Source organism: Mytilus californianus, unplaced genomic scaffold (assembly GCF_021869535.1).
Source record: "Mytilus californianus isolate M0D057914Y unplaced genomic scaffold, xbMytCali1.0.p SCAF_13, whole genome shotgun sequence".
NCBI lineage: Eukaryota > Metazoa > Mollusca > Bivalvia > Mytilida > Mytilidae > Mytilus > Mytilus californianus.
Window position 1 is genome coordinate 30,915,218 of NW_026262615.1, and position 23,720 is coordinate 30,938,937.

A 23,720-nucleotide genomic window follows, 5' to 3' on the forward strand; every position below is an offset into this window, starting at 1 on the left:
ATACAACCAACACTGATGAATACTTATGTGTGTTACGATTTAATCTTTCGTTAGGCTTTGTCTACTTGAGGTATAAATGAACTGTACCTCAAGTACAGATCAATTCAATCTACATACATCCAACTCTGATGAATATTGATGTGTATTACCATCAACACTTTCGACAGGCATTGTCTAATTGAGGTACACATCAATTGTACCTCAAGTTAAGACCAATTGAATCTATATGCATTCAAATATATTGAATATTGATGTGTATTTCCATCAAAACTTTCGACCGGCTTTGTCTGCTTAAGGTAAACATCAATTGTACCTGAAGTACAGATTATTCAATCTACATACAACCAAATATAATGAAAAGTAATAATATTACCATCAAAACTTTGTAGAGTCTTTGTCTACATGAAGTGCACATCATTTGTATCTCAAGTACAGACCGATTGGATCTACATACAACCAAGCCTAATGAATACTTATATCTGTTATCATTAAAACTTTTGAGAGGCTTTGTTTTCTTGAGGTATACATCAACTGTGCCTTAAGTACAGACCAATTCAGTCTAGATACACCCAACTCTGAAGAATATTGATGTGTATAACCATAAAAACATTCGACAGGCTGTGTCTACTTGAGGTACACATCAACTGTACCTTAAGTACAGACCAATTCAATTGAGATACACCAAACTCTGATGAATATTGATTTGTATAACCATCAAAACTTTCGACAGGCATTGTGTACTTGAGGTACACATCAGCTGCACCTGACATGCAGACCAATTCAATCTACATACACCCAACTTTGGTGAATATTGTCGTGTATTACCATCCAAACTTTCTACAGGCTTTGTCTTCTCGACGTCCACATCAACTGTACCTCAAGTACAGACAATTTCAATATACGTACAACCAACCCTGATGAATACTAATGTGTGTTACCATCAAAATGTTTGAAAGGCTTTGTCTACTTGAGGTGAACGTCAACTGTGCCTCAAGTGCAGACCGATTGAATCAACATACAACCAACCCTAATGAATACTTATGAGTGTTACCTTTTAATCTTTAGAATTATCTACTTGCTGTACATATCAACTGCACATCAACTACAGACAAATTCACACTACATGTAACAAATACTTATGAATACTAATGTGTATTACCATCAAACCTTTCGACACGCTTTGTCTATTTGTAGTACACATCAACTGTACCTCAAGTTCAGACCAATTCAATTTAGATACACCCAACTCTGATGAATATTGATTTGTATAACCATCAAAACTTTCGACAGGCATTGTGTACTTGAGGTACACATCAACTGCACCTGACATGCAGACCAATTCAATCTATATACACCCAAATTTGGTGAATATTGTCGTGTATTACCATCCAAACTTTCTACAGGCTTTGTCTACTCGACGTCCACATCAACTGTACCTCAAGTACAGACCGATTGAATCTTCATACAACCAACACTGATGAATACTAATGTGTGTTACTATTTAATCTTTCGTTAGGCTTTATCTACTTGAGGTATAAATGAACTGTACCTCACGTACAGACCAATTCAATCTACATACACCCAACTCTGATGAATATTGATGTGTATTACAATCAACACTTTCGACAGGCTTTGTCTTATTGAGGTACTCATCAATTGTACCTGAAGTTAAGACCAATTCAATCTACATGCATTCAAATATAATGCAAATTGATGTGTATAACCATCAAAACTTTCGACCGGCTTTGTCTACTTGAGGTAAGCATCAGTTGTACCTCAAGTACAGATTATTCAATCAACATACAACCAAGCCTAATGAATACTAATGTCTGTTACCATTAAAACTTTTGAGAAGCTTTGTCTACTTGAGGAATACATCAACTGTGCCTCAAGTACAGACCAATTTAGTCTAGATACACCCAACTCTGAAGAATATTGATGTGTATAACCATTAAAACTTTCGACAGGCATTGTCTACTTGAGGTACACATCAACTGTACCTCAAGTACAGAGCAATGGATCTACACGCAACCGACCCTAATGCAAACTTATGAGTGATAACTTTTAATCTTTAGAATTTTGTACTTGCTGTACATATCAACTGCACTTCAAGTACAGACAAATTCAACCTACATACAACCAACTATGATGAATATTAATGTGTATTACCATCAAAACTTTCGACGGGATTTGTCTACTTGGGGTAAACATCAATTGTACCTCAAGAACAGATTATTCAATCTACATACAACCAAATATGATAAAAACTAATTATCTTACCATCAAAACTTTGTAGAGGCTTTGTCTACATGAAGTGCACATATTTTTATCTCTTGTATAGACCGATTGGATCTAAATACAAAATGTACAACTAACCCTGATGAATACTAATGTCTGTTACCATTAAACGTTTTGAGAGGCTTTGTCTACTTGAGATATATATCAACTGTGCCTCAAGTACAGACCAATTCAATCTACATACAATCCACACTGATGAATACTAATGTGTGTTACCAGTTAATCTTTTGATAGGCTTTGTCTACTTGAGGTATACATGAACTGTACTTCAAGAACAGGCCAATTCAGTCTAGATACAAACAACTCTGAAGAATATGAATGTGTATAACCATCAAACATTCAACAGGCTCTGTCTACTTGAGGTACACATCAACTGTACCTCAAGTACAGACCAATTCAATCTAGATACACCCAACTCTAATGAATATTAATGTGTATTACCATCAAAACTTTCCACAAGCTTTGTCTACTCGACGTATACATCAACTGTACCTCAAGTACAGACCAATTCAGTATACATACAACTAACCCTGATGAATACTAATGTGTGTTACCATCAAAATGTTCGAAAGGGTTTGTCTACTTGAGATACACATCAACTGTACCTCAAGTACAGATCAATTCAATGTACATACAATGAACCCTCATGAATACTAATGTGTGTTACCATCAAAATGTTCGAAAGGCTTTGTCTACTTGAGGTACACATCAAATGTACCTCAAGTATAGATCAATTCAACCTACATACACCCAACTCTGATGAATATTGATGTGTATAACCATAAAAACTTTCCACATGCATTGTCTACTTGAGGTACACATCAACTGTACCTCAAATACAGACCAATTCAATGTTCATACAACGAACCCTGATGAATACTAATGTGTGTTACCATCAAAATGTTCGAAAGGCTTTGTCTACTTGAGGTACACATCAAATGTACCTCAAGTACAGATCAATTCAACCTACATTCACCCAACTCTGATGAATATTGATGTGTATAACCATAAAAACTTTCCACATGCATTGTCTACTTGAGGTACACATCAACTGTACCTCAAGTACAGACCAATTCAGTATACATACAACCAACCCTGATGAATACTAATTTGTGTTAAAATCAAAATGTTCGAAACGCTTTGTCTATTTGAAGTATACATCAACTGTTCCTCAAGTAAAGAAGATTGAATCTACATACAACCAATGCTAATGAATACTTATGTGTGTTACCATTTAATCTTGAGAATTGCCTACTTGCGGTAGATATCAAATGTACCTCATGTACAGATCAATTCAACCTACATACACCCAACTCTGATGAATATTGATGTGTATAACCATCAAACCTTTCGACAAGAATTGTCTACTCGACGTATATATGAACTGTACCTCAAGTACAGACCAATTCAGTATACATACAACTAACCCTGATGAATACTAATGTGTGTTAAAATCAAAATGTTCGAAAGGCTTTGTCTACTTGAGGTAAACATCAACTGTACCTCAAGTACATACCGATTGAATCTTCATACAACCAATACTGATGAATACTAATGAGTGTTACCATTTAATCTTTCGTTAGGCTTTGTCTACTTGAGGTATAAATGAACTGTACCTCAAGTACAGACCAATTCGATCTACATACACCCAACTCTGATGAATCTTGATGTGTATTACCATCAACACTTTCGACAGGCTTTGTCTAATTGAGGTACACATCAATTGTACCTCGAGTTAAGACCAATTCAACTTTATGCATTCAAATATAATGAATATCGATGTGTATTACCATCAAAACTTTCGACCGGCTGTGTCTACTTCAGGTATACATCAATTGTACCTCAAGTACAGAACGATTGCATCTACATACAACCAACGCTTATGAATACTTATGTGTGTTACCATTTAATCTTCAGAATTGCCTACTTGCGGTACATATCAACTATACCTCATATACAGATCAATTCAACCGACATACACACAACTCTAAAGAATATTGATGTGTATAACCATCAAAACTTTCGACATGCATTGTCTACTTGAGGTACACATCAACTGTGCTTTAAGTACAGACCAATTCAGTCTAGATAGACCCAACTCTGAAGAATATTGATGTGTATAACCATCAAAACGTTCGACAGACATTGTCTACTTGAGGTACACGTCAACTGTACCTCAAGTACAGACCAATTCAATCTAGATACAATAACTTTGATGAATATTGATGTGTAAAACCATCAAAACTTTCCACAGTCTTTTTCTACTTGACGTCAACATCAACTCTACCTCAAGTACAGACCAATTCATTATACGTACAACCAACCCTGATGAATACTAATGTTTGTTACCATCAAAATGTTCTAAAGGCTTTTTCTACTTGAGGTGCACATCAACTGTGCCTCAAGTGCAGACCGATTGAATCTTCATACAACCAACCCTAATGAATACTTATGAGTGTTACATTTTAATCTTTAGAATTGTCTACTTGCTGTACATATCAACTGCACATCCAGTACAGACCAATACTGATGAATATTAATGTGTATTACCATCAAAACTTTCGACAGGCTTTGTCTATTTGAGGTACACATCAACTGTACATCAAGGTCAGACCAATTCAATCTACACACATTCAAATATAATGAATATTGATGTGTATTACCATCAAAACTTTAGACCGGCTTTGTCTACTTGAGGTAAACATCAATTGTACCTCAAGTACAAATTATTAAATCTACATACAACCAAATATAATTAAAACTAATCATATAACTATCAAAACTTTGTAGAGGCTTTGTCTACATGAAGTGCAAATCATTTGATTGATTGTTGGTTGCTTAACGTCCAGTGGCAAATATTTCATGCATATTCAGGACGAGCAAATCATTTGTATCTCTTGTACAGACTGATTGGATCTAAATACAACTAACCTAATAAATACTTATGTGTGTTACCATTTCATTCTTGAGAATTGTCTACTTGCGGTACAAATCAACTGTACCTCATGTACAGATCAATTCAACCCACATACACCCAACTCTGAAGAATATTGATGTTTATAACCATCAAAAATTTCGACAGGCATTGTCTACTTGAGGTACACATCAACTGTACCTCAAGTTCAGACCAATTCAATATACATACACCCAAATATAATGAGTATTAATGTTTATTACCATCAAAACATTGACAGTGTTCGTCTACATGAAGTGCACATCATTTGTATCTCAAGTACAAACCAATTCAATATTCAATCTGTCGAACCTAATGAACAGGAATGTCTTTTACCAAAAACAATTTTGACAGACTTTTTCTACTTGACGTACAAATCAACTTCACATCAAGTACAGACAAATTAACCTACATCTAACTAATACTGATGAATATTGATGTGTATTACCATCAAAACTTTCGACATGTTTTGTCTATTTGAGGTACACATCAACTGTACCTCAAGTTCAGACCAATTCAATCTACATACACCCAACTATGATGAATATTGATGTGTATTACCATCCAAACTTTCGACTGGCTTTGTCTACTTGAGCTACACATCAACTGTACCTCAAGTTCAGACAAATTCAATATACATACACCCAAATATAATGAGTATTAATGTTTATTACCATCAAAACTTTTGACTGTGTGTGTCTGCATGAAGTGCACATCATTTGTATCTCAAGTACAAATCAATTTAATATTAAATCTGTCGAACCTAATGAACAGGAATGTCTTTTACCAACAACAGTTTTGACAGCCTTTTTCTACTTGACGTACAAATTAACTGAACATCAAGTACAGATAAACTACGTTTACATGAACCAAAACCTAAGAAACATTATTGTGTATTACAATCAAAATTCGAAATGCTTTGCCTACTCGACATACACATCAACTGTACCTCAAGTACAGACCAATTCAATCTACATACACCAAACTTGATGAATATTGACGTGTATTACCATCCAAACTTTCCACAGGCTTTTTCTACTCGACGTACACATCAACTGTACCTCAAGTACAGACCAATTCAATCTACATACAACCAACCCTGATAAATACTAATGTATGTTACCATCAAAATGTTCAAAAGGCTTTGTCTTGTTGAGGTACACATCAACTGTACCTCAAGTACAGAGCGATTGAATCTACATACAACCAACCCTAATAAATACTTATGTGTGTTACCATTTAATCTTGAGAATTGTCTACTTGCGGTACATATCAACTCTACCTCATGTACAGATCAATTCAACCTACATACACCCAACTCTGATGAATATTGATGTGTATAACCATCAAAACTTTCGACAGGCATTGTCTAATTGAGGTACACATCAATTCAATGTACATACAACCAACCCTGATGCATACTAATATGTGTTACCATCAAAATGTTCGCAAAGATTTGTCTACTTGACGTACACATCAACTGCACCTCAAGTATAGACCGATTGAATCTACATACAACACACCCTAATGAATAATAATGTATGTTACCATTGAATCATTCGATAGGCTGGGTCTACTTGAGGTATACATGAACTGTACCTCAAGTACAGACCAATTCAATCTACATACATTCAAATATAATGGATATTGATGTCTATTACCTTCAAAACTTTCGACCGGCTTTGTCAACTTGAGATAAACATCACAGATTATACAATAAACATACAACCAAATATGTAAAAAAAAAAAAAATCATATTACCATCAAAACTTTGTAAAGACTTTGTCTACATGAAGTACACATCATTTGTATCTCAATTACAGACCGATTGAATCTAAATACACCTAAGCCTGATGAATACTAATGTCTGTTACCATTAAAAGTTTTAAGAGGCTTTGTCTACTTTAGGTATACATCAACTGTGCCTCAAGTACAGACCAATTCAATCTACAAACAACCAACACTGATGAATACTAATGTGTGTTACCATTTAATCTTTCGATAGGCTTTGTCTACTTGACGTATACATGAACTGTACCTCAAGTACAGACTAATTCAATCTACATATACCCAACCCTAATGAATACTTATTAGTGTTACCTTTTAATCTTTAGAATTGTCTACTTGCTGTACATATTAACTGCACATCAAGTACAGACAAATTCAACTTACATACAACCAATACTGATAAATATTGATGTGTATTACCATCAAAACTTTCGACAGGCCTTGTCTAATTTAGGTACACATCAATTGTACCTCAAGTTAAGACCAATTCAATCTACATACATTCAAATATAACGAATATTGATGTGTATTACCATCAAACTTTTTAGAGCCTTTGTCTACTTGAGGTATACATCAACTAAGCTTGTGGAATGTTTTGATGGTTATACACATTAATATTCAATAGAGTTGGGTGTATCGAGGTTGAATTGGTCTGTACTTGAGGTACAGTTGAATGTACCTCAAGTAGACAGAGCCTGTTGAAAGTTTTGATGGTTAAACACATCAATATTCTTCAGAGTTGTTTGTATCTAGACTGAATTGGTCTATACTTGAGGCACAGTTGATATATACCTCAAGTAAACAAAGCCTGTCAAAAGATTTAATGGTAACAGACATAAGTATTCATCAGGGTTAGTTGTATTTAGATCAAATCGGTCTGTACAAGAGATACAAATGATGTGCACTTCATTTAGACAAAGCCTCTACAAAGTTTTGATGGTAATATAATTAGCTTTTATCATATTTGGTTGTATGTAGATTGAATAGTCTGTAATTGAGGTACAATTGATGTTTACCTCAAGGAGACAAAGCCGTTCCAAAGTCTTGATGGCAATACATATCAATATTCATTATATTTGAAGGTGTGTAGATTGCATTGGTCTTAACTTGAGGTACAATTGATGTGTATCTCAAGTAGACAAAGCCTGTCGAAAGTTTTGATTGTAATGCACATCAATATTCATCAGTATTGGTTACATGTAGGATGAATTTATCTGTACTTGATGTGCAGTTGATATGTACAGCAAGTAGACAATTCTAAAGATTAAAAGGTAACACTCATAAGTATTCATTAGGGTTCGTTGCATGATGATTCAATCGGTCTGCACTTGAGGCACAGTTGATGTTCACCTCAAGTAGACAAAGCCCTTCGAACATTTTGATGGTAACACACATAAGTATTCGTCAGGGTTGGTTGTACGTATATTGAAGTTGTCTGTACTTGAGGTACAGTTGATAGGGACGTCGAGTAGACAAAGCCTGTAGAAAGTTTGGATGGTAATACATGAGAATATTCATCAGTATTGGTTACATGTAGGATGAATTTATCTGTACTTGATGTGCAGTTGAAATGTACAGCAAGTAGACAATTCTAAAGATTAAAAGGTAACACTCATAAGTATTCATTAGGATTGGTTGCATGTTGATTCAATCGGTCTGCACTTGAGGCACAGTTGATGTTCACCTCAAGTAGAGAAAGCCTTTCGAACATTTTGATGGTAACACACATTAGTATTCATCAGGGTTGGTTGTACGTATAATGAAGTTGTCTGTACTTGAGGTAAAGTTGATGTGGACGTCGAGTAAACAAAGCCTGTAGAAAGTTTAGCTGGTAATACACGACAATATTCACCAAAGTAGGGTGTATATAGATTGAATTGGTTTGCATTTGAGGTGCGGTTGATGTGTACCTCAAGTACACAATACCTGTCGAAGGTTTTGATGGTTATACAAATCAATACTCATCAGAGTTGGGTGTATCTAGATTGAATTGGTCTGTACTTGAGGTACAGTTGATGTGTACCTCAAGCAGACAGAGCCTGTCGAATGTTTTTATGGTTATACACATCAATATTCTTCAGAGTTGGGTGTATCTAGACTGAATTGGTCTGAACTTAAGGCACAGTTGATGTATACCTCAAGTAAACAAAGCCACTCAAAAATTTTAATGGTAACAGACATAAGTATTCATTAGGCTTGGTTGTATGTAGATCCAATCGGTCCGTACTTGAGATACAAATGATGTGCACTTCATGTAGACAAAGACTCTACAAATTTTTGATTGTAATATTATTACTTTTCATTATATTTTGTTGTATGTAGATTGAATAATCTGTACTTGAGGTACAATTGATGTTTACCTTAAGTAGACAAAGCCGGTTGAAAGCTTTGATGGTAATACACATCAATATTCATTATATTTGAATGCATGTAGATTCAATTTGTCTTGATTTGAGGTACAATTGATGTGTAACTCAATTAGACTAAGCCTGTCGAAAGTGTTGATTGTAATACACATTAGTATTCATCAGAGTTGGTTGTATGAAGATTCAATCGGACTATACTTGGGGTACAGTTAATGATTACCTCAAGTAGACAAAGCTTTTCGAACATTTTGATGGTAACACACATTAGTATTCATCAGGGTTCGTTGTATGTACATTGAATTGGTCTCTATTTGAGGTACATTATGTGTACCTCAAGTAGACAATGCATGTCGAAAGGTTTGATGGTTATACACATCAATATTCATCAGAGTTGGGTGTATGTAGGTTGAATTGATCTGTACATGAGGTACAGTTGATATGTACCGCAAGTAGGCAATTCGCAAGATTAAATGGTAACACACATAAGTATTCATTAGCGTTGGTTCTATGTAGATTCAATCTTTCTGTACTTGAGGTACAGTTGATGTATACCTCAAATAGACAAAGCTTTTCGAACATTTTTATTTCAACACACATTAGTATTTATCAGGGTTGGTTGTATGTATACTGAATTGGTCTCTATTTGAGGTACATTTGATGTGTACGTCGAGCAGACAAAGCCTGTGGAAAGTTAGGATGGTAATACACGTCAATATTCTTCAAATAAGGTGTATGTAGATTGAATTGGTCTGCATTTCAGGTGCAGTCGGTGTGAACCTCAAGTAGACAGAGCCTGTCGAATGTTTGATGGTTATACACATCAATATTCTTCAGAGTTGGATGTATCTAGATTGAATTGGTCTGTACTTGCGATACAGTTGATGTGTACCTCAAGTAGACAAAGCCTGTCGAACGTTGTGATGGTAGTACACATAAATATTCACCAGTATTGGTTACATGTAGGATAAATTGGTCAGTACTTGAGGTACAGTTGATGTGTACGTCGAACAGACAAAGCCTGTGGAAAGTTAGGATGGTAATACACGTCAATATTCTTCAAATAAGGTGTATGTAGATTGAATTGGTCTGCATTTCAGGTGCAGTCGATGTGTACCTCAAGTAGACAGAGCCTGTCGAATGTTTGATGGTTATACACATCAATATTCTTCAGAGTTGGATGTATCTAGATTGAATTGGTCTGTACTTGAGGTACAGTTCATGTATACCTCAAGTAGACAAAGCCTATCGAAAGATTAAATGGTAACACACATTAGTATTCATCAGTTTTGGTTGCTTGTAGATTGAATTGGTCTGTACTTGAGGTGCAGTTGATGTTTACCTCAAGTAGACAGAGCCTCTTAAAACTTTTAATGGTAACAGGCATTAGTATTCATCAGGGTTAGTTGTATTTAGATCCAATCGGTCTGAACAAGAGATACAAATGATGTGCACTTTATGTAGACAAAGCCTCTACAAAGTTTTGATGGTATTATAATTAGTTTTTATTATATTTGGTTGTATGTATATTGAATAATCTGTACTTGAGGTACAAATGATGTTTACCTCAAGGAGACAAAGCCGTTCCAAAGTTTTGATGGCAATACATATCAATATTCATTATATTTGAATATATGTAGATTGAATTGGTCTGTACTTGAGGCGCAGTTGATGTATACCTCAAGTAGACAAAGCCTCTTAAAACTTTTAATGGTAACAGGCATTAGTATTCAGCAGGGTTAGTTGTATTTAGATCCAATCGGTCTGTAGAAGAGATACAAATGATGTGCACTTGATGTAGACAAAGCCTCTACAAAGTTTTGATGGTAATATAATTAGTTTTTATTATATTTGGTTGTATGTATATTGAATAATCTGTACTTAAGGTACAAATGATGTGCACCTCAAGTAGAGAAAGCCATTCGAACATTTTAATGGTAACACACATAAGTATTCATCAGGGTTGGTTGTACGTATATTGAATTGATCTGTACTTGAGGTAAAGTTGATGTGGACGTCGAGTAGACAAAGCCTATCGAAAGTTTGGATGGTAATACACGTCAATATTCATCAAAGTTGGGTGTATGTAGATTTAATTGGTCTGCATTTGAGGTGCAGTTGATGTGTACCTCAAGTACACAATGCCTGTCGAAGGTTTTGATGGTTATACACATCAATATTCATCAGAATTGGGTGTATCTAGATTGATTTGGTCTGTACTTGAGGTACAGTAGATATGTACCGCAAGTAGACAATTCTCAAGATTAAATGGTAACACACATAAGTATTCATTAGGGTTGGTTGTACGTAGATTTAATCGTTCTGTACTTGAGGTACAGTTGATGCATACCTCAAATAGACAAAGTATTTCGTACATTTTGATTTGAACACTGCAAGTAGACAATTCTCAAGATTCAATGGTAACACACATAAGTTTTCATCAGGGTTGATTGTATGTATACTGAATTGGTCTGTACTTGAGGTACAGTTGATGTGTACGTCGAGTAGACAAAACTTGTGGAATGTTTTGATGGTTATACACATTAATATTTATTATAGTTGGGTGTATCGATGTTGAATTGGTCTGTACTTGAGGTACAATTGATGTGTACCTCAAGTAGACAGAGCCTGTTGAAAATTTTGATGGTTATACACATCAATATTCTTCAGAGTTGTTTGTATCTAGACTGAATTGGTCTATACTTGAGGTACAGTTGATGTATACCTCAAGTAAACAAAGCCTGTCAAAAGATTTAATGGTAACAGACATAAGTATTCATCAGGGTTAGTTGTATTTAGATCCAATCGGTATTTACAAGAGATACAAATGATGTGCACTTCATTTAGACAAAGCCTCTACAAAGTTTTGTTGGTAATATAATTAGCTTTTATCATATTTGGTTGTATGTAGATTGAATGGTTTGTAATTGAGGTGCAATTGATGTTTACGTCAAGGAGACAAAGCCGTTCCAAAGTTGTGATGGCAATACATATCAATATTCATTATATTTGAATATATGTAGATTGAATTGGTCTTAACTTAAGGTACAATTGATGTGTCCCTCAATTAGAGAAGGCCTGTCGAACGTTTTGATGGTAATACACATCAATATTCATCATAGGTGGTTGTATGTAGGTTGAATTGATCTGTACATGAGGTACAGTTGATATGTACTGCAAGTAGACAATTCTCAAGATTCAATGGTAACACACATAAGTATTCATTAGGGTTGGTTGTATGTAGATTCAATCGCTCTGTACTTGAGGTACAGTTGATGTATAACTCAATTAGACAAAGACTCTCGAACATTTTGATTTTAACACACATTAGTATTCATCAGGGTTGGTTGTATGTACATTGAATTGGTCTGTACTTGAGGTACAGTTGATGTGTACGTCGAGTAGAAAAAGCCTGTGGAAATTTGGATGGTAATACACGTCAATATTCATCAAAGTTGGGTGTATGTAGACTGAATTGGTCTGCATTTCAGGTGCAGTCGATGTGTACCTCAAGTACACAATGCCTGTCGAAAGTATTGATGGTTATACAAATCAATATTCATCAGAGTTGGGTGTATCTAGATTGAATTGGTCTGTACTTGAGGTACAGTTGATGTGTACCTCAAGAAGACAGAGCCTGTCGATTGTTTTGATGGTTATACACATCAATATTCTTCAGAGTTGGATGTATCTAGCCTGAATAGTTCTGTACTTGAGGTACCGTTCATGTATATCTCAAGTACACAAAGCCTATCGAAAGATTAAATGGTAACACACATTAGTATTCATCAGTGTTGGTTTTTTGTAGATTGAATTGGTCTGCTGAATGTTTTGATGGTTATACACATCAATATTCTTCAGAGTTGTTTGTATCTAGACTGAATTGGCCTATACTTGAGGTACAGTTGATGTATACCTCAAGTAGACAAAGCCTCTCAAAAGTTTGGATAGTAATACACATCATTGTTCATTATATTTGAATGTATGTAGATTGAATTGGTCTTAACTTGAGGTACAATTGATGTGTACCTCAATTAGACAAGGCCTGTCGAAAGTTTTGATGGTAATACACATCAATATTCATCAGTATTGGTTGTATGTAAGTTGAATTTGTCTGTACTTGATGTGCAGTTGATATGAACAGCAAGTAGACAATTCTAAAGATTAAAAGGTAACACTCATAAGTATTCATTAGGGTTGGGTGTATGTAGATTGAATTGGTCTGTACTTGAGGTACAGTTCATGTATACGTCAAGTACACAAAGCTTATCGAAAGATTAAATGGAAACACACATTAGTATTCATCAGTGTTGGTTGTTTGTAGATTGAATTGGTGTCTACTTGAGGCACATTTGATGTATACCTCAAGTTGACAAAGCCTCTTAAAATTTTAATGGTAACAGACATTAGTATTCATCAGGGTTAGTTATATTTAGATCCAATCGGTCTGTACTTGAGATACAAAAGAGGGACGAAAGATACCAGAGGGACAGTCAAACTCATAGATCGAAAACAAACTGACAACGTCATGGCCAAAAATAAAAAGACAAACAGACAAATAATAGTACAGATGACATAACATAGAAAACTAAAGACTAAGCAACACGAACCCCGCCAAAAACTGGGGGTGATCTCAGGTGCTCCGGAAGGGTAAGCAGATCCTGCTCCACATGTGGCACCCGTCGTGTTGCTTATGTTATTACAAATCCGGTAAATAGTTTAATTCGGTTAGTCACTTTCGTGAAAAGGGAAGGGTATTGTAGTTACGACATAAGGAACATATCCGATATCATTTGTGAAACGGTTATTCCATAACGGTCAACCAACTCGTGATGGCGTCCGTAAAATTTACGAAGGGATGACTTCAACTTCACCATTTGGAACTCTTGGTTTAATAGCTTCCTTTTGAGCAGCAATCCTCTATCAAGGAAATCATGATAGGAAACACAAGCCCGGGAATATCGTATCAATTGGGAGATATATACTCCGTATGCAGGCGCTGCTGGAATGTTGCTACATAGAAATGGAAAGTTCACAATTGGGAAGCTGAAATCATCTCTTTTGTCGTAAAGTTTTGTTTTCAACCGACTCCATTGTCAATTTCTAGATGTAAGTCAAGATATGAGGCAGACTTAACTGTATCTGTAGTATCCTTTATCTCTAGTTCGATGGGATAGATTCGTTCAACATAGTCACCAAATTTTGTATTATTTAGTGAGAGAACATCATCTATATAGCGGAACGTAGAGTTAAAGGATATTGCTAACTTCTTATCTCTCTTCCTAAGAAGCTCCTGTATGAAGTCAGCCTCATAATAATAAAGAAACAACTCGGCAAGAAGAGGGGCACAATTGGTTCCCATTGGAATTCCGACAGTCTGTTGAAAAACACGTCCTCCAAACGTAACAAATATGTTGTCAATCAAGAAATCAAGCATCTTGATAATGTCAGTTTCAGAGAATTTTTTGTTTGAATCAGAGTGATTCTTTACAAAGTAGGATTTATCCCTCCCCAAGACGAGATACTTGTATCTACATTGGCCATTCTTTTTAATGAAACAAAGTAATACCAACTCTTTCAATTTGTCTTTTAGTTTGGAATGGGGAATACTTGTGTAAAGTGTAGAAAAGTCAAATGTTTTAATAATATTGCAAGATGAGAGAGTCTTAGATTGTATGTACTCTAAAAGATCTTTGGAATTTTTTAGTATCCACATCTGATTCACGCCACCTCTAGAATAGGCAGTTTCACAATAACTTTGGAGCCCAGCTTTGATTGCTGATAAAATAGATGTTAATAATTTAGAAAGAGGTTTCGTGGAGCACTTGGAAGACCCAGCAATATACCGTTGTTTGTAAGGACACTTATGTAGTTTAGGTATCCAATACAGTGATGGAAGATCCAGTTCTTCGTCTTTGGTTGAAATTCCAAAGGAACACAGAACAGACCTATGATTATCTTGGATTTCCTCTTTGGTAGGTGTCGTGAGGGTATATGTTGAGTTTCCAAGTGAATTGTCAATACCTAATTCATTTATCAAGCAGTTTATGTAATGATATTTACACACAAAAACGATGTTGTTTGGGGCTTTATCTGCGGGGACAACAACATATTTGTCATGGAGGTAGGACAAGTGTTTTGCAACATTTGGGTCTTTAAAAATTGATGTAGCGTGGGTATTGATATGCCCATTTAGTTTCTTAATTCGGATTTGTATCAACGACCTCTCAGCCTTAATCCATTCGGAAAGAGTATCTACGTCTTCTTTCTCGCGTTTAGCCCATTGCCTGGCATAATCCTCGACTGAATCCATCAGTATTTTGAAGTTGTATTTTCAATCGATGGATTAAGGCTCACGATATTTCGGACCTTTGGATAACAAATTTCGCAGGGAAGTGTTATTGACAATGTTGAGGTCTCCGGTAATAACGTGGCCAGCCGGATTATATGTGAATTGGGAACTAGCACAGGTGCAATCAGGAGGTTTAGACTTGAAGTCGTCAATGTTGAGATCCTGCAAAACGTGTTTGTAATTGAAAATTTTAGTTGCAATTGGTTTGGTATAGGTATAAGAAATTATTGGTACAGACTGATCTTTAAAATAAGGAGGTATTTTCGACTGAACTAATTTATGATGAAGGATATTGCCTAAGTTGACGCCATCGAGACCTTTGTTGGCAAAGGAAAGTTTAAGAAAAGATCTTTTCTCTTTTTCATCTTTTCCAATGCGAACTGGTTTGAAATGTCTGTGACTTGCAATATCCGAAATAATAGCTGTAAGTTTGTATTGGTTTGAATGAGGGTTTGTAACAGTGGTTTCCAAACATAAATTGAACAGAGAATGAAGTTTTGAAAGGGGTAATGAATACAGTTTCGTGCGAATGTGATGAATACCTAACGGCTTTTGTATAAATGGCAGCAAGTCATTAATAGAGACATCATGCAAAGTAGGTGATGTATAATGACGATGACCATGACTGCGTCTAAGTCGAGGAGTAAAGTTGAAAATATTCATCACATTCACCGAGCTACAGGAAGGACTAGATAGTATACCTATACCATCAATTTTGTCATTGCAACCATATGGTGTCGCAGTTCCCAATTGTCGAATCCAGTAGTCCTCTTTTTGTCTACGGAGAGGCGTTGCAAGTTGAGGATTGTTAGTCTTGTGGTATATTTTTTCGATTATACGAACTGTCATAGAAACGATGGAATGATCAGGCTGATTAAAATGCTGGTACAGAATGTCGTTTGCAATGAGGTTGATATCTGATCTATGGCCGCACATACGTTTGTTTAGCCTTCCTTTCGTTTCACCGACGTAAACCGATCCACAAAGGTTACACTCTAATCCGTAGACGACATTTATAGATTTACAATTCAGATCATCGTAACTTCTAGTAAAGTAAGACTTTTTAGTTAAATTGCTAGTGAATTGAGCGTCTGTTATTAAAATTTCACAAGTTTTGCAGCCATTAGTTCCACATTTCGAAATGAGACAGTGTTGTTCAGAGTCATCAAAATCCAAAATGTCTTTAAGGAGAACTGAACATGGCTGTGTATGTGTACTATTGCTATTGTCACTAGTATGATGATCTGAATGCGTCATGTTTGGGATATTTGTCATGTCTGGAGATGAGGGGACACCTGCCTTATCAGACGACACCGTGTCCATGGTGACGTCTGTTTCGGACCTTTTTATACTGGGCGACGTCCGAGCCAGTATCCTGTTAGATCTTCGTAAATTCATGCAATTTTGCTACTGGGCGGATGATGTCCTCGGGGACAAAATGTCCACCAGCAGAGACATCGACCCAGTGGTTATAAAAGAGGGACGAAAGATATCAGAGGGACAGTCAAACTCATAGATCGAAAACAAACTGACAACGTCATGGCCAAAAATAAAAAGACAAACAGACAAATAATAGTACAGATGACACAACATAGAAAACTAGAGACTAAGCAACACGAACCCCACCAAAAACTGGGGGTGATCTCAGGTGCTCCGAAAGGGATGTGTACTTCATGTAGACAAAGCCTTTACAACGTTTTGATGGTAATATAATTAATTTGTTTAAAATATTTGGTTGTATGTTGATTGAATAATCTGTACTTGAGGTACAATTGATGTTACCTCAAGTTGACAAAGCCGGTCGAAAGTTTTGATGGTAATACACATCAATATTCATTATATTTGAATGCATGTAGATTCAATTGGTCTTAACTTGAGGTACAAATGATGTGTACCTCAATTAGACAAACTTGTCGAAAGTGTAGATGGTAATACACATCAATATTCATCAGAGTTGGATGTATATAGATTGAATTGATCTGTACTTGAGGTACAGATCATTTATACCTCAAGTAGACAAAGCCTAACGAAAGATTAAATGGTAACACACATTAGTATTCATCAGTGTTGGTTGTATGAAGATTCAATCGGTCTGTACTTGAGGCACAGTTGATGTATACCTCAAGTAGACAAAGCCTCTCAAAACTTTTAATGGTAACAGACATTAGTATTCATCAGGGTTAGTTGTATTTAGATCCAATCGGTCTGTTTAAGAGATAAAAATGATGTGCACTTCATGTAGACAAAGCCTCTACAAAATTTTGATGGTACTATAATTAGTTTTTATGATATTTGGTTATATGTAGATTGAATAATCTGTACTTGAGGACAATTGATGTTTACCTCAAGTAGACAAAGCCGGTCTAAAGTCTTGATGGTAATACACATCAATATTCATCATTATTGGTTGTATGTAGATTGAATTGGTCTGAACTTGAGGTACAGTTGATATGTACTTCAAGTAGTATAATCCTGTCGAAAGTTTTGATTGTAATACACATCAATATTCATCAGTATCGGTTGCATGTAGGTTGAATTTGTCTGTACTTGAAGTGCAGTCTAAATGTACAGCAAGTACAAAATTCTAAAGATTAAAAGGTAACACTCATAAGTTTGCATTAGGTTCGGTTGTGTGTTGATCAATTGGTCTGTTCTTGAGGTACAGTTGATGTTTATCTCAAGTAGACAATGCCTGTCGAAAGTTTTAATGGTTATACACATCAATATTCTTCAGAGTTGGGTGTATCTAGACTAAATTGGTCTGTACTTGAGGCACAGTTGATGTATTCCTCAAGTAGACAAATCCTCTCAAAAGTTTTAATGATAACAGACATAAGTATTCATTAGACTTGGTTGTATGTAGATTGAATAATCTGTACTTGAGGTACAATTGATGTTTACCTCAAGTAGACAAAGCCGGGCGAAAGTTCTGATGGTAGTATACATCAATATTCATTATATTTGAATGCATGTAGATTGAATTGGTCTTAACTTGAGGTACAATTGATGTGTACCTCAATCAACTTGTCGAAAGTGTAGATGGTAATACACATCAATATTCATCAGAGTTGGATGTATATAGATTGAATTGATCTGTACTTGAGTTACAGATCATTTATACCTCAAGTAGACAAAGTCTAACGACAGAATAAATGGTAACACACATTAGTATTCATCAGTGTTGGTTGTATGAAGATTCAATCGGTCTGTACTTGAGGTACAGTTGATGTGTACCTCAAGTAGACAAACCTTATCGAACATTTTGATGGTAACACACATTAGTATTCACCAGGGTTCGTTGTATGTACATTGAATTGGTCTGTATTTGAGGTGCAGTTGATGTGTACCTCAAGTAGACAATGCTTGTCGAAAGTTTTGATGGTTATACACATCAATATTCATCAGAGTTGGGTGTGTGTAGGTTGAATTGATCTGTACATGAGCTACAGTTGATATGTACCGCAAGTAGGCAATTTTCAAGATTAAATTGTTACACACATAAGTATTCATTAGCGTTGGTTGTATGTAGATTCAATCGTTCTGTACTTGAGGTACAGTTGATGTATACCTCAAATAGACAAACCTTTTCGAACAATTTGATTTTAACACAAATAAGTATTCATCAGGGTTGGTTGCATGTATACTGAATTGGTCTGTACTTGAGGTACAGCTGATGTGTACGTCGAGTATACAAAGCTTGTGGAAAGTTTTGATGGTAATACACATTAATATTCATTAGAGTTGGGTGTATCTAGATTGAATTGGTCTGTACTTGAGGTACAGTTGATGTGTACCTCAAGTAGACAGAGCATGTTGAATAATTTGATGGTTATACACATCAATATTCATCAGAGTTGTTTGTATCTCGACTGAATTGGTCTGCACTTGAGGTACAGTTCATGTGTACCTCAAGTAGACAAAGCCTATCAAAAGATTAACTGGTATCACACATTAGTATTCATCAGTGTTGGTTGTTTGTAGATTGCATTGGTCTGTACTTGAGGCACAGTTGATGTATACCTCAAGTAGACAAAACCTCTCAAAACTTTTAATGGTAACAGACATTAAAATTCATCAGGGTTAGTTGTATTTAGATCCAATCGGTCTGATACAAATGATGTGCACTTCATGTAGACAAAGCCTCTACAAAATTTTGATGGTAATACACATCAATATTCATCATAGTTGGTTGTATGTAGATTGAATTGGTCTGAACTTGAGGTACAGTTAATTTGTACCTCAAGTAGTCAAATCCTGTCGAAAGTTTTGATTGTAATACACATCAATATTCATCAGTATCGGTTGCATGTAGGTTGAATTTGTCTGTACTTGAAGTGCAGTTGTTATGTACAGCAAGTCGAAAATTCTAAAAATTAAAAGGTAACACTTATAAGTTTGCATTAGGGTCGGTTGTGTGTAGATCCATTGGTCTGTACTTGAGGTACAGTTGATGTGTACCTCAAGTAGACAATGCCTGTCGAAAGTTTTAATGGTTATACACATCAATATTCTTCAGAGTTGGGTGTATTTAGACTAAATTGGCCTGTACTTGAGGCACAGTTGATGTATTCCTCTAGTAGACAAAGCCTCTCAAAAATTTTAATGATAACAGACATAAGTATTCATTAGACTTGGTTGTATGTAGATTGAATAATCTGTACTTGAGGTACAATTGATGTTTACCTCAAGTAGACAAAGCCGGGCGAAAGTTTTGATGGTACTACACATCAATATTCATTATATTTGAAGGTGTGTAGATTGAATTGGTCTTAACTTGAGGTACAATTGATGTGTATCTCAAGTAGACAAAGCCTGTCGAAAGTTTTGATGGTAATACACATCAATATTCATCATAATTAGTTTAATGTAGATTGGATTGATCTGAACTTGAGGTACAGTTCATGTGTACTTCAAATAGACAAAGCCTGTCGAAAGGTTTGATGGTAATACACATCAATATTCATCAGTATTGGTTACATGTAGGATGAATTTGTCTGTACTTGATGTGCAGTTGATATGTACAGCAAGTAGACAATTCTAAAGAGTAAAAGGTAACAGTCATTAGTATTCATTAAGGTTGGTTGTATGTTGATTCAATCGGTCTGCACTTGAGGCATAGTTGATGTTCACCTCAAGTAGACAAAGCCTTTCGAACATTTTGATGGTAACACACATTAGTACTCATCAGGGTTGGTTGTACGTATATTAAAGTTGTCTGTACTTGAAGTACAGTTGATGTGGACGTCGAGTAGACAAAGCCTGTAGAAAGTTTAGATGGTAATACACGACAATATTCACCAAAGTTCAGTGTATCTAGATTGAATTGGTCTGTACTTGAGGTACAGTTGATGTATACCTCAAGTAAACAAAGCCTCTCAAAAGTTTTAATGGTTACAGACATTAGTATTCATTAGGCTTGGTTGTATGTAGATCCGATCGGTCTGTACTTGAGATACAAATGATGTGCACTTCATGTAGACAAAGACTCTACAAATATTTGATGGTAATATTATTAATATTCATTATATTTGGTTGTATGTAGATTGAATAATCTGTACTTGAGGTACAATTGATGTTTACCTTAAGTAGACAAAGCCGGTCGAAAGTGTTGATGGTAATACACATCAATATTTATTATATTTGAATTCCTTTAGATTCAATTGGTCTTAACTTGAGGTACAATTGATGTGTACCTCAATTAGACAAAGCCTGTCGAAAGTGTTGATGGTAATACACATCAATATTCATCAGAGTTGGGTGTATGTAGATTGAATTGGTCTGTACTTGAGGTACAGTTCATTTATACCTCAACTAGATAAAGCCTAACGAAAGATTAAATGGTAACACACATTAGTATTCATCAGTTTTGGTTGTATGAAGATTCAATCGGTCTGTACTTGAGGTACAGTTGATGTGTACCTCAAGTAGACAAAGCTTTTCGAACATTTTGATGGTAACAGACATTAGTATTCATCAGGGTTCGTTGTATGTACATTGAATTGGTCTGTATTTGGGGTACAGTTGATGTGTACCTCAAGTAGACAATGCTTGTCGAAAGGTTTGATGGTTATACACATCAATATTCATCAGAGTTGGGTGTATGTAGGTTGAAATGATCTGTACATGAGGTACAGTTGATATGCACCGCAAGTAGGCACTTCTCAAGATTAAATGGTAAAACACATAAGTATTCATTAGCGTTGGTTGTATGTAGATTCAATCTTTCTGTTCTTGAGGTACAATTGATGTATACCTCAAATAGACAAAGCTTTTCGAACATTTTGATTTTAACACACATTAGTTTTCATCAGGGTTGGTTGTATGTATACTGAATTGGTCTGTATTTGAGGTACAGCTGATGTGTACGTCGAGTAGACAAAGCTTGTGGAAAGTTTTGATGGTTATACCCATCAATATTCATTAGAGTTGGGTGTATCGAGTTTGAATTGGTCTGTACTTGAGGTAGAGTTGATGTGTACATCAAGTAGACAGAGCCTGTTGAAAGTTTTGATGGTTATAGACATCAATATTCTTCAGAGTTGTTTGCATCTAGACTGAATTGGTCTATACTTGAGGTACAGTTGATGTATACCTCAAGTAGACAAAGCCTGTCAAAAGATTTAATGGTAACAGACATAAGTATTCGTCAGGGTTAGTTGTATTTAGATCCATTCGGTCTGTACAAGAGATACAAATGATGTGCACTTCATTTAGACAAAGCCTCTACAAAGTTTTGATGGTAATATAATTAGCTTTTATCATATTTGGTTGTATGTAGATTGAATAGTCTGTAATTGAGGTACAATTGATGTTTACCTCAAGGAGACAAAGCCGGTCCAAAGTTTTGATGGCAATATATATCAATATTCTTTATATTTGAATATATGTAGATTGAATTGGTCTTAACTTGAGGTACAATTGATGTGTCCCTTAATTAGACAAGGCCTGTCGAAAGTTTTGATGGTAATCCACATCAATATTCATCATAGTTGGGTTTATGTAGGTTGAATTGATCTGCACATGAGGTACAGTTGATATGTACTGCAAGTAGACAATTCCCAAGATTAAATGGTAACACACATAAGTATTCATTAGGGTTGGCTGTATGTAGATTCAATCGCTCTGTACTTGAGGTACAGTTGATATATAACTCAATTAGACAAAGCCTTTAGAACATTTTGATTTTAACACACATTAGTATTTATCAGGGTTGGTTGTATGTATATTGAATTGGTCTGTACTTGAGGTACAGTTGATGTGTACGTCGAGTAGAAAAAGCCTGTAGAAAGTTTGGATGGTAATACACGTCAATATTCATCAGAGTTGGGTGCATGTAGACTGAATTGGTCTGCATTTCAGGTGCAGTCGATGTGTACCTCAGGTACACAATGCCTGTCGAAAGTATTGATGGTTATACTCATAAATATTCATCAGAGTTGGGTGTATCTAGATTGAATTGGTCTGTACTTGAGGAACAGTTGATGTGTACCTCAAGTAGACAGAGCCTGTCGAATGTTTTGATGGTTATACACATCAATATTCTTCAGAGTTGGATGTATCTAGACTGAATAGGTCTGTACTTGAGGTACAGTTCATGCATACCTCAAGTAGACAAAGCCTATCGAAAGATTAAATGGTAACACACATTAGTATTCATCACTGTAGGTTGTATGTAGATTGAATTGGTTTGTACTTGAGGCACAGTTCATGTATACGTCAAGTACACAAAGCCTATCGAAAGATTAAATGGTAACACACATTAGTATTCATCAGTGTTGGTTGTTTGTAGATTGAATTATACTGCTGAATGTTTTGATGGTTATACACATCAATATTCTTCAGAGTTGTTTGTATCTAGACTGAATTGGTCTATACTTGAGTAACAGTAAATGTATACCTCAAGTAGACAAAGCCTCTCAAAAGTTTTGATGGTAATACACATCAATATTCATTATATTTGAATGTA